We start from the raw sequence: 12,647 nt of genomic DNA, 5'->3' as shown, positions 1-12,647 counted from the left end.
TCTTTTATTGAAATCTTTCAAAGTATATACGGCGAGAAATTTATGTCTTAACCTTCCATAATTTGCTACACCTTTGCAAAGATGCTAGAATCTATGGTAATGTAGATTTATTTTCTGCATTTAAATTCGAAATTTCTATGACAAGCATTAAAAAGAAACTAAGGAAAAATATTAAACCTTTACATTTAGGGTATCTGATTAAGAATCTGAAGTCATATTTCAGAAATTCTAGCTTCATACTGTTCTATAGTATAAACAATTTGTTATTATTACCAGCTTTAAGCGAATTGTATCAAATTTGAACATTTTTTTCAGTCATATGGGATCCGCTATTTTCAATTTTTAAATTGCGAATTCAGATTCGTAATCAGATACTCTAAAAACTCCCGAGTAACACGTTTCAATTAAGGAGTCTTGTAACTTTTTTAGCACTAAAATCGGATGAGTTTAAAAAAATTTTTGCAAAAAAAACAAACATAATTTCAAAATAGATAACTTAATACAGGTTCTAAACCTCGAAATACTTATAAATATTAAAAATTAAGAAAATGGCAAGCTTTTGAATCTAAAAACCTGAAAAAACACAATTTTTTTAAACATAAATGATACACAAAAAATGTAATTTTCAACATTAGTAGTAAATTAGGGGTTTAGGTCTTGTATTAAGTCGTCCATTTTAAAATAAAATTTGATTTTTTTATTTTAGACGATTCTGATATGAGCTACAATGACAACCAGTAATTTTTAAAAACTTCTGATTCTAATGCCTAAAAAAGTTACAGGACCCCTTAAATCTGATCAAATTATAAATTTGTCCACCATATTGGATCTACCTTTTCTAATTTCTAAAAAGTGAGACCATATTCGTAATCTGTGGCCCCATAAGTCTCCAAGTAACACGTTTTAAGGGAATCGGATCAAATTTGAAAATTTTTTCCGCCATAATGGATCCGCCATTTTGAACTTTTAAAAAGTGACTGCAGATTCGTAATTAGGTACCCTAAAAATCCCCGAGTAACAAGTTTTAATCGAATCTGATTAAATTTGTATTTTGTTCGGCATATTGGATCCGATATTTTGGATTTTTTAAAAAAAACTTTAGATTTATAATCGGGAACCCTAAAAACTGTTGAAGAATGAGTTACAGAATAATTTATCTCGTTTTTTGCTTTTAATTCATAAAAGTATTTTGAGATTTTTGGACCTTTTGACTTTTGACAGCTCTATTGGTATCAGAAATGGAATTTTTTAAAAAGCGCCGATCGGCATCTTAAAGAACATGAATGTAGAAATCTTTTAAGCCCTAGAACGTTTAAATCCATCAAAGCAATTTTTGTTTGTAGCACTGTCCGTGTTGACGTGGAATGTTCCTTATACTTACCTTAATATTGTTAAATCCATTGAAAAAATATATCGTTGGAGAATTGCATAAAACTGCTCACATAACATTTTTTCCATCTTATTTCTGACGTCGAATGAGAAGAAAGATTTAATTTTATTGAATTTTATTATCATTATTAAAGTTTTATTATTATTGCTGTTGTTGTTGGTGAAAAAATTTGATATGCTTTGGGTAAGAAAATAATCCTATTTTCATTCATAGAAGAATAAAATCCTATGTTTTTCTTAAAATTACAATTTTTATTTTCCTCCAGTCCTTTTTTATATTTTACAAAAATTTTATTAAAAGATTACAGAATATTTTTTTAAATAATAGTAAAATGTTTTAACGAATTATTCCTGCAACGTTACAGTAATATTTCTACAATATTACGCAGCAACTTTCAAAACATTTTCTATGATAAGTTTTTGTAATATTTCTGGAATGTTTCATAGTAATATTTGTTGAGTCGGACATTAGCAATGTGGGTAAATAATTATTTTTAAAAATATTTTTTGAGAATAATGAATTGGAATCATTAAACATACTATTTTTCATACCTCAGGCACAAAATAGGCGCTTTTAGATAGCAGCCGACAGGAACTAAAAGCCATTCATTTGTCAACTTGAATGAAAATGGCGACCTTTTTTTCCCATGGGCAAAAAAAACAGCTGGTTCCATGCGTTATTTGCTCATGGGAAAAAAAGGCCGCCATTTTCATGCAAGTCGAACAAGTAAATGACTTTTACTCCCTGTCGTCTGCTATCTGAAATCGCCACTTTTGTGCCTTTGGAATAAAAAATATCGTAAGTAACACGGGACTTAAAGGTTGCCAATTTATTTACGATGATTTCTGTGCCACTCGTTACGGTCTCGGGGCGCCTACGGCGCCCTCGACCTCCACTCGTGTCACAAAAATCACCATCAATAAATGGCTACCTTTACGTACCTTGTTGCTTAATATACTATTTTATGTCTAATATGTTAAGTATTGCATATTTTACTTATGAAATATATATTAAAACAGTTTGAGGGCAGATAAGTTACAGGTCAACTCTTGACCTGTAGGTCAAAAAATCTTGAAACAGTAGTGGCGACGGGGTAGATATCTTTTTGTAATATAGGGACTTGGGGAGATATAGGATTAGCAGGAGGTTATTGAATCCCACAGAATACGACGAGTAGTACAGGAGGAGTAGGGAGAAGGAGAATTGTGACACAAGTAGAAGCCAGCATGGTGAACTAGATGTTTTTGAAAATGAGACCCAGTATCAGCATCGAAGCATTAACGAGTTCGTAGATCGAAAGAATATAATTATCAGCATTATTGAGACACCAATAACGCGAGGAGGTATAAGTGGAGATTTTCAGCGTTCAAGTAATGTTAATCCATATCGTGAGCGTAGAAGAACGATACTGCCATTATCGTCTGACGAGTCACACGCCATGCCAAAAGGTGATGGGGATTATACGCATACACATAACGGATTATTACAGACACACGATTTCTTAGTGGAAAATGCTGCGTCTTGTCTATAGAGAATTAACCCCAGAGTATCGCCGTTATCTGTCAGCGCACGAGGTAAGATCGCTGAGATTTAGCGAGAGACTCGAAGCAACGGATTCTGCCATAATGAGCGCTCTTGACGGGTCTATAAAAACTTTGGGAAAATTAGAATTGTTGCTAACTATGGATGGTTTCTCATAATCGTTTGTATTTAAGGGGTTATGCCACCCTGAACGCATGAAAATCGGATGGTTTTTTTGGAATTTTTTTGACGAAACAATTTGAGGTAGGAATTTTTTACATTTATTGCTAATTTAATACATATCTTAAGCTTTATAAATATTAAAAAAATGGTTTTTAATTAAAAATGGCGGAGATATAAGCATTGGCGTGGATTAGTTTTTCCGGAGCACTCCTTGATGGTGTATGCTACATGATTGGCATTTCAATTTTTGTCTGAAATAAGTAAACAAATATTTTTCTTAAAAGGTGATAAATTTTAAACAGAGTGACAAAGATGTTTTTAAAAAAAAATTTTTACGCAAATGGAAGCTCTTCAAAAATTGACTTCATGTTTTGGGCTAAAAATACCGTATAAAAAATTGGATCTAAATTTTTCAAATTATTCAATCCAAAAAATCCCACGTCACTCTGTGAAAAATCTATTTAGCAAAATGTATTTTAATTTTCAAGTCAATCGGTTAAATAGTTTTTGAGTTATCATGTACACCGCCTCGAAAAATGTGGTTTCGAGAAAAACGCAAAAGAAGAAAAAGTGTACTTTAGTGTATTATAACTTGAAATTTTATCAACTTACTAATTAATCAGCAATTCCTGAGCCATAATACTCTTCCCCTGAAATGGAAAGAATGTCATCCGATTCCTTTTGTTGACCTCTATTTAATTTTCTGGCCTCCTTTGTAGTCTCCTGCGCTCTCAGGTTGGCGATGGACACTCGGCGTTGGTCAACTTTTTCGCACATTCGCTGTGCATTTGGTCTGATTTTTAAATTTAACACTTCTTCTTTAATACTTTCTACCCGGGCACACTTTTTGACATTTTTATTTAATATTAGAATTTACGTATAAAACTCAAGAATCTTTACTCTATAGCTCGGATCCAAAGAATGACAAGTTTCGTAAGGTGCAAAACACCTTTAGAAACGAGATTCTACTACAATGGAAGGGATACAATCAATAGGACCCTTCGTAAATCATGAAAGGGCCCCCTAGACCATTCGAAAGTAGAAAGTCGTTAAGAAGGCGCCAAATGGCTTCCAGCAGCTCTCGGCGCGCTGACTTCTAATGAACATAACTTTCGTAATTATTGAGACATTGTCTTCCTAGACATCTCAAAATACTCGTTAGAATATAAACTTTGAAATTAAGCAAAAGAAAAAATTCAATATTTTGAAATTTCCAGGGTGGCGTAACCCCTTAAGACCATTAGTTCTTTAACGCAGGATTTAGTCCTAGGCATGGATTTCTGTCGTTCTATGGATACGGATGTGGAGCTAGGAAGAAAGTTCCACAAAGATGTTCATGTTACATTAAAAGAGTTTTTCTGATCTCAGATCTAAAATGAGTTTATCAAATATGTATTTTGGTTTTTTAGTATTTAGAATTACAAACATTCAACTTCTAATGAATAGTACACGGAGAGAAATTTATAGTAGTGGGTAACATAATTGTGGTTAGGGTGACCATCTTTAATGCTACGTATACAGACAGCTATCTAGATAGTCATCGTTACCATCAATATCATCAGGAGTAACATCTTGGTAGTACGGGGTAGCATAACTATATTTTTTTTAGCATCTGTGATGGTTGGCAGTAGCATAATGATAGTATCGTGTAACATCATCTTTTTAACATCAAAATCTGACTATCCATTTCTCTCAGTGTAAATGTCTATTTTTCACGCTGAGGCACTCAAGTCTTTTCCGATAAGGAGTTCATCCCCCTTCAAATTAAAAATAAATCTTATGCACGAGTTGAGGAGCTTTTCAAGTTTATAATTCAATTCATCTGTCACATTATTGTATACAGCGCAGCATTAATCAAAGTGAGGCAATACAAGTAAAGAAACTAGTTGAATTTTTAAATCTACTAAAAGAGCTTTTCTATTGAACTTAAACTGTTGTAATGTCGCATAAACACTTTTGTGAAGGTGACCAATAAAGTAGGCCTAAAAATAACTCTTAGATTTTTAAAGGATTGAACATAAGTAATCACAGTGTTGTTGATCTTAACTGGGGGAGAAGTATTTAAATTTAAACTATTTAGATTTTATTTTTTTATGGTAATCGACAGATTTTATGTTGCTTTTTCAAATGCAAAAGTCAAAAGTTAAAAATATCAATTACTTTTGACAATATATCGTTTTAAAGATGGGTATGTTAGGCGTAGTTAACCTCAATCGTTGACTGTCCACGATAAAACACGGCTTAGGTCAAAAAAATCAATTTGAGTTTTTTATGGTAATCGACAGATTTTATGTTGCTCTTTCAAATGCAAAAGTCAGAAGTTAAAAATATCAATTACTTTCGACAATATATAGTTTTAAAGATGGGTATGTCAAGCGTAGTTAACTTCAATCGTAGTACTTCAATCGCTCGCCCTGTGAAATTCACGTTTGGGAGCTAAGCCTTGTTTTCTCGTAGACAAGTAATGCATCTTTATGCTCATTAAGCATCCTAACTTACAAAAATTTTTAATCATATCACTAACTATTTGCTCCCAATTTTCACTCTTGTGATTACTCAGAAAATTTTCGACAACTGCTTTGAAACTAAGCCATGCGGCTTTCTCTTTTTTATTCATCTTGGTGATAAATTGCTCATCTTTTAACAATTTGCTAATTTGTGGTCCGTCGAAAACCCCTTCTTTTAGTTTCGCATTAGATATTTCTGGAAACTTTTGTTCCAGGTATTTAAAACAGTTTCCTTCTTTATCTAAGGCTTTGACAAATTGTTTCATTCCTCCTAGTTTCGTGTGTAAGGATGGAATTATCACCTTTGAAGGGTCGATTAGGGGATTTTCTATTATATTTTTTGAACCTGGTTCGAAAGAATTCCTTTTTGGACATTGTTTTTTAATGTAGTGATTTGCTCGATATCTACTGTCCCACAAACACAGGAAACATGGTGTTTTTGTAAAACCTGATTGCTGTCCAAGTAGTATGCTTAAAATCTTAAAATCTCCACAAATTTGTCAGTTGTGTTCTCGGTATCTAATTTTATCCAAAACTAGTTTCATGTATTCATAGTTTTCTTTCATTTCCGTTGAATGCGCTATTGAAATTGGAGCATAAATATTAGTATTATGTAGTAGTACTACTTTTAAACTTCTTTTCGAAGAGTCAATAAATAGTCTCCAATTTTCATCTTTGTATATATTTGTTTTTAATTTATTCATGAGTCCGACAACATCTAAGCAATATACCAACGACGGATTTTCATCTTTTGTAAAATATTGTCGGAATTCTTTTTCTCTGTCTCGATAAAAGCTAGCTGTTGTGCCTTTTGATAACAAGTTTTTCTTCTTCAACACTGATGCTAGGTATTCTGCACAATCCTTCGGCAATTTTAAATCTCTAATGAGATTGCTAAGTTCTTCTTGGTTAAACGTTTGTCGAATCTTTATCTCTTGTTTATCATACGGAAGGTAATAGTCGTCCTTATCATCGGTTCTCATGTCTTCATTTTCAAAATCTAGATCATCTTCAGTTGAACTGTCAATTTCCAAGGTTTTGGGAGAAGAAGGTGGATTGCATGAAATTTCTGGTTTTTTTACAGTGGGGACATTAGCATACAATATGTTCTTTTTATTTTTGTTATTATATCCTTGCACATTGGTGTTGCAAAAATAACAATCTTTTTGATTTAATGGTTTTTCCCACAAAGTTGGCTTTATAAACTTTAGTTTATCCTCTTTTTTATGATTCCAACGAGTTAACATTGTGTAACAGGAACTGCAAATTTTGTGTGGAACAAAATTTTTATCCTGATTGGTTATCTCAAGATCAAAATAATCTTTGTAGATCTGTTTGATATTTTCATTTATTGATTTACGATTTTTGGGGACATCGAATTGTCCACATATGTAACAAAGTGCATCTGCATTGCTGTCGCATAAGTGTTCCGACGTTGTTACTGCAAAATTAAGTTTTGAAGCCTTTGGAGTTTTATTATTGTTTTGATTTTGAGAAGCCATGATTTATGTGAAAACCTGCACGTTAGGGATCCTGGCCCGATCGCAGGTGAGTCCGCCGTCCTAGGGGGTGATAACCCTCATACCTCCCCAGGCCTAAGTATGAGAGCTTTCCGACTTTGACGAGGACAAAGTCAACTCGTCGTCGGACACACTACGGCATCATCCTCACACCCTAACGTCCCCCTGCAGGGCAGCGCGCCTACGCTGGCTTCGTTACTTCGATAAACAGGAAGCGAATCATTATACAGATCCCCTTTCGGGGCAGTTGTCATCGCCTACTACATTTATCGAAGCAGCAGGATTAGTATTGTGCTGAAACACAATAAAAGTGCAAAGCGTACAAGGTAAGCAATGTATTTTTAAGGAATAAGATAGTGAAGGATAGAGGATATTAAAGTTCCTTTTTATCTCGTTGCTTACAAATTTATTATTTAACTTTTACATCTTATTGTCACATTATTACCCCAATGAAAAAAGTTTTGTGCATTTGCCGAATTGATCTCTATGAAGCAATGAGACCCAAATGTCAGTTCTTGAGAGTAGTTCATTACAAAACAAAAAATTACAGTTCCCGCTACACAACACTCTACCAAAAAATCTTTCGGAGCAGCCACACGGAAAAAATTTCTGTGCACCGTTTATCTCTATATGTGCACCAATGGTCCTTAATTACAGTACAAATCTTACACTTTGAAAAAAGAACATATACGGCCCTTTTTAGAGACAGCAAACGCACTTCCATCGGACAACCTCTGCACTAGGCGCTGAGGATAAATATTGTCCCACTCATTTCTTGTGCAAAATGCTATACTGCGCATTAGGGACAATATAGTCCCATATTTCGGATTAAATACTGTACTTATTCTCGTGCTACATTCGTCCCTAACTTATAGTACATCAACTGCACTGGAGGTGAGACAAGCGGTGCACGGACATTTTTTCCGTGCAGGGGGTTCAAAATGTGAAAGTCTGACTATAGATTCCTAATCAGTGACCCAAAAAAACCCTAGATACCAACTTTGAAGTAAATCCATCAATAGTTAAAAAATTCGTCCCCCATATTGGAGCCAACATTTTAAATTTTGAAAATCTAACTTTAAATTCGTCATCAGCGACCCAAAAAACCCCTAGATACAGATCTATAAATGTAACCTAAATTTTCCTTCTAATAATAAATTACAACAATTATTTATCTGAAAATTTCAGTGGGTATTTATAGTTTATAAGAAGATATCTACATTTGTTGCATTATTACATATATTAATTGAAGTTTTCTTAAAAGGAAAATTTCGTCCGAGGTTCTTTTAGAGGTAAAAATGTGTATTAAAGTGTTTTCCTTTGACTTTTAACCTAAGTTTCTTTGTTTTGTAACATAATGCTGAATTGTTTTTGAGTTAAAAAAAATTTAATACATTTTAAATTTAAATAAATAAATTGTTTCCTGATAGTAAAACATTTCATTAATATATTTTTATGATTAAAATGATTCAATTTTTTCATGAATTTTGAAAAGGGCTCAACTCTGACAACTATAATATCAATTTTCTCTAACTACAGTGAGTTATTAACAGTTATTATTTAAAATAACAGTTATTAAGGACATAAAATCTAGTAACTACGAAAAATAGCTGGACTCTTAATCAAAGCTGTTTGAAATAAACAGTTTTTTGTGTCTTCTGTAAAATTTTGAAAAACCGAGTTGAACAATCCAATAAGAATTGTCTTGCAATAAAGGTTGAATAAGAATGAGCTTGCGAATTTGTTTTTCCATAAGCATTATATAAACGGGAGGCGTCGAGAAATTGAATTGTTATAAACAATGGTCATCATTAGGTAAAATTTAACTCAAAAAAATCTAAGGGGGTAGAAAATATCAGGATTCGTGCAGAATATTTATAAAATATATCTAATAAAACTCTAAAAGTTAAATAATTGAATTGTTATGAACATTGGCAAGAACCAATCATTAACTGCCAGAATTTGGTATTCTTTTGAAAAAAATTTATTAAAAAATAAAAATAATAGGATCAATCCATTATACTTGACCTAAACCACGAAACTAATATTGTTATAAATACTCATAGAAAATCACAAAACTCATTAATGTCCTCAATTAGTATAATTAAAATTCATAATTATTGATCAATAATTAAATATCAAAGGACGTTAAAGATTATTAATAAAATTTATAAAAAATCACGAAATTCAAATTGTCAAAAATACTTATAATTATCATGAAACTCATAGTCATAAATAATCATAAAAAATACTTCAACTTATAGTGCTGTAAAAACACTATTACATTTCCACACTAATTTTAATGGAAATACTGTCAAAAGAATTCAAAATCTACATTAGACTATAGCGCCCTTTTTCATTTTCATGTGTCGGTAAGTTCATTTCTAGAATAGAACTTATCTTCTGAGCTTGTTTCTATGATAAATTCATAATGAAATAAAAGAAAAAGTTAAATCGTATCTGTTTCTGCGTTTAACGTGCATGCATGAGGGAGATGACAAATCATCATACTCTGACCAATGGGATACGCGTTATGTTACAGAGCTTCGAGAGATTATCGAATAGAGATTTCTTATTAAGGATTAGAATTTATAGATTTTTTTAATCATTTTCAAAAACTTTCACCACTAAGGGATGGTTATTTGACCGGCAATGGCAGAGTTTCATCTCTTTTCTTTTAATTTTTTTTGTTTTTTTTAAATGTTTTAAATGTTTTTTTTTAATTTTTAAATACTTTTATTAATTTTGTTTTCTTAAAATATTTTTATATTTGTCGTAACAAACGACAAAAGACAAGTGACGAAACATAAAAGACGAATGACAAAAAAACGAAACAAAATCAAGAGAAAAAAAGGGAAAATGTCAAACGACAAAAAAACAGTACTACTCTCCTATTTTGAATAATATTATTGTAATAGTCGTAACATTAGATTCGCCATTTAAAAATTTTGTAAGAATGATTCGAGATTTGTATTTACACACCCCGCAAACTTCCAAGAAGCAGCATTCAGTCCTATATTGTCAATTTTTAATTTTTGACTATCATATTGTATCCATTATTTTATAGTTAGAGAAACTGACTTCAGATTCGTAATAAGTGACCTAGAAAAACCTAAGCGGTAAATTTCAAACAAATTTGATGGATTTTTTATTTCTTCGTCCAACATATTGAATCCTCCATTTTTAATTTTAATAAACTGACTTCAGATTCAGCATCAGCGACTTTAAAAACCTCCGAATGCCAACTTTTAATCAAATTTGTTTCATTTTTAAATTTTGTCTGACATATTGGATCCGCCATTTTAAATTTTGACAAACTGACTCCAGATTTGAAATGAGCGACCCCAAAAACCACCGAAAGACTACTTTCATGTAAATTTAATTAATTTTTTAATCTATTGTCCGCCATATTGAATCCGCCATTCTGAATTTTGAAAAACTGACTCCATATTCGTAATCAGCGGCCCCAATAACCCCCAAGAGACAATTTTCAAGCAAATTTGTTTCATTTTTAAATTTTAAATGCCATATTGGATCCGCCATTTTGAATTTTGAAAAACTGACTCCATATTCGTAATCAGCGACCCCAAAAACCCCCGAGTGACAACTTTCAAGTAAATTTGTTTAATTTTTAATTTTTGTCCGCCATATTGGATCCGCCATTTTGAATTTTAAAAAACTGACTCCAGATTCGTAATCAGCGACCCCAAAAACCCCCGAGTGACAACTTTCAAGTAAATTTGATTAATGTTTTACTTTATCGTCCGCCATATTGACTCCGCCATTTTATATTTTCAAAATTTGGAAAATCTGATTCCAGATTCGTAATCAGCGACCCCGAAAACCATAGGTACTATACCTATTGCAGATATTTCTTAATTGCCCTAATTATGGGACTGAAAGGGTTAAGGTAGTACGCTCGCGACAGTCACTCTCAAAAGTAAATTTTAATAACATGCTATAGTATGGTGCAGTTACTGTAGCATTTTTTTGCTTGGACTGTACTGAATACATAGTCAGCCCTATGTACAGACACACTCACATACAAGTATACTAGTCAGGTTAGAATATTATATTATATCTTTTAACTGAAACGGTTAATATTGTTAAATCTTTTTGTTTTAAATTTTCCAAATATTTATTTATAATATATTAGTTTTTGAAAACAATCTATAGACAATTTTAGAAGTTATTAGAAGAAATGTGCCATTTATATGCACTCTTTACAGGTTAACCATGTTAAATAACAAACTTTTAACTTAAATGTTTGTAGATCTTGTTATTAACTATTCATATTTTAAATTTCAGGGAATTCTATAGAAAATTGCGATCGCGAGCGTACTATCTTAATTAGGTTAAATATCAAATTTTGGTGGTAACAATTTACCGTGGGGGTGGTTTTAAGGGGTGAAACATGTTCAACAAAATTTTTTTCTTATACTGAATACTTTAGGGTCAGTCCATGGACTTTCGTCTGAGAGTCGTTGCGACCATATTTTTAAAAAATCTAATTTTTATATATGTGAAACTCGATGATTTTCTGAGTTCATTAATCATAATATTATGTTACAAATTTTATTTCGTTTAATAATATTAATTATTAAAAGTAGATGGTTCACGATGTGATTTCGTAACCTTAAATTTTTCAAAAAAGTTGTAAGTGAAACAAGTATAATTTTTTTATATAAAAAAATTTTTTAAATCAATTTTCGTCCACAAATAATAGAATTTTTAGTTCATTTTGGTCTTTAGAACGTGCAGAATGGAAAGATTTATATTTGTGGTAAGTACCAACCCCTAATATTTAATAGTTTTTGAATAATAACGTCTTTTAAAAAGTTGAAAAATTTGAGGTTACGAAATCACATCGTGAACCACCTACTTTTGATAATTAATATTATTAAACGAAATAAAATTTGTAACATAATATTATGATTAATGAACTCAGAAAATCATCGAGTTTCACATATATTAAAATTAGATTTTTTTAAAATATGGTCGCAACGACTCTCAGAAGAAAGTCAATGGACTGACTCTTTAGTAAATAAATCTAATATACATTATGACTTTAAATTAACCACAAAAAACTCGGCTATTAAATGGTTAACTGATTATATACTATTCTTTCCAGTAGAGTAGCATTGATAGAAGTGGGCCACCCGCCGTTTTTGCTTTTACAAGTGACATATCTGTCAACCGAAATTTTTTTCTTTTGTTATCAACAGGTCGACTTTCAGTTTGTCATTACAGAGTGCGACGTACAAATGTATCTCTAGCAATTAGTGCCAAAAATTATCTACTTTTTTTTCTCATTGTAAAATTTATCGTTGTTTACATAAGTTATTCATCGAATTCAATCGAGCAAGTAGCCTTTATTATAGTATCAGACCTAACCTTAAAAAATTTAAAGAGACTGTTTCATATTGTCGCGAGGTTTAAGGACACGTTATTTCTCCTCAAATTATGCTTGTGGACAGAAGTGGGACATTTTCTGTAAACATAAGTGGGCCACTGCATTAAAGTTTC

The sequence above is a fragment of the Leptopilina heterotoma genome, unplaced genomic scaffold, assembly GCF_015476425.1.
Source record: "Leptopilina heterotoma isolate Lh14 unplaced genomic scaffold, ASM1547642v1 Lhet_267, whole genome shotgun sequence".
Classification (NCBI taxonomy): Eukaryota; Metazoa; Arthropoda; class Insecta; order Hymenoptera; family Figitidae; genus Leptopilina; species Leptopilina heterotoma.
The sequence above is the reverse complement of the archived record's forward strand: the minus strand, read 5'-3'. Positions refer to the sequence as shown.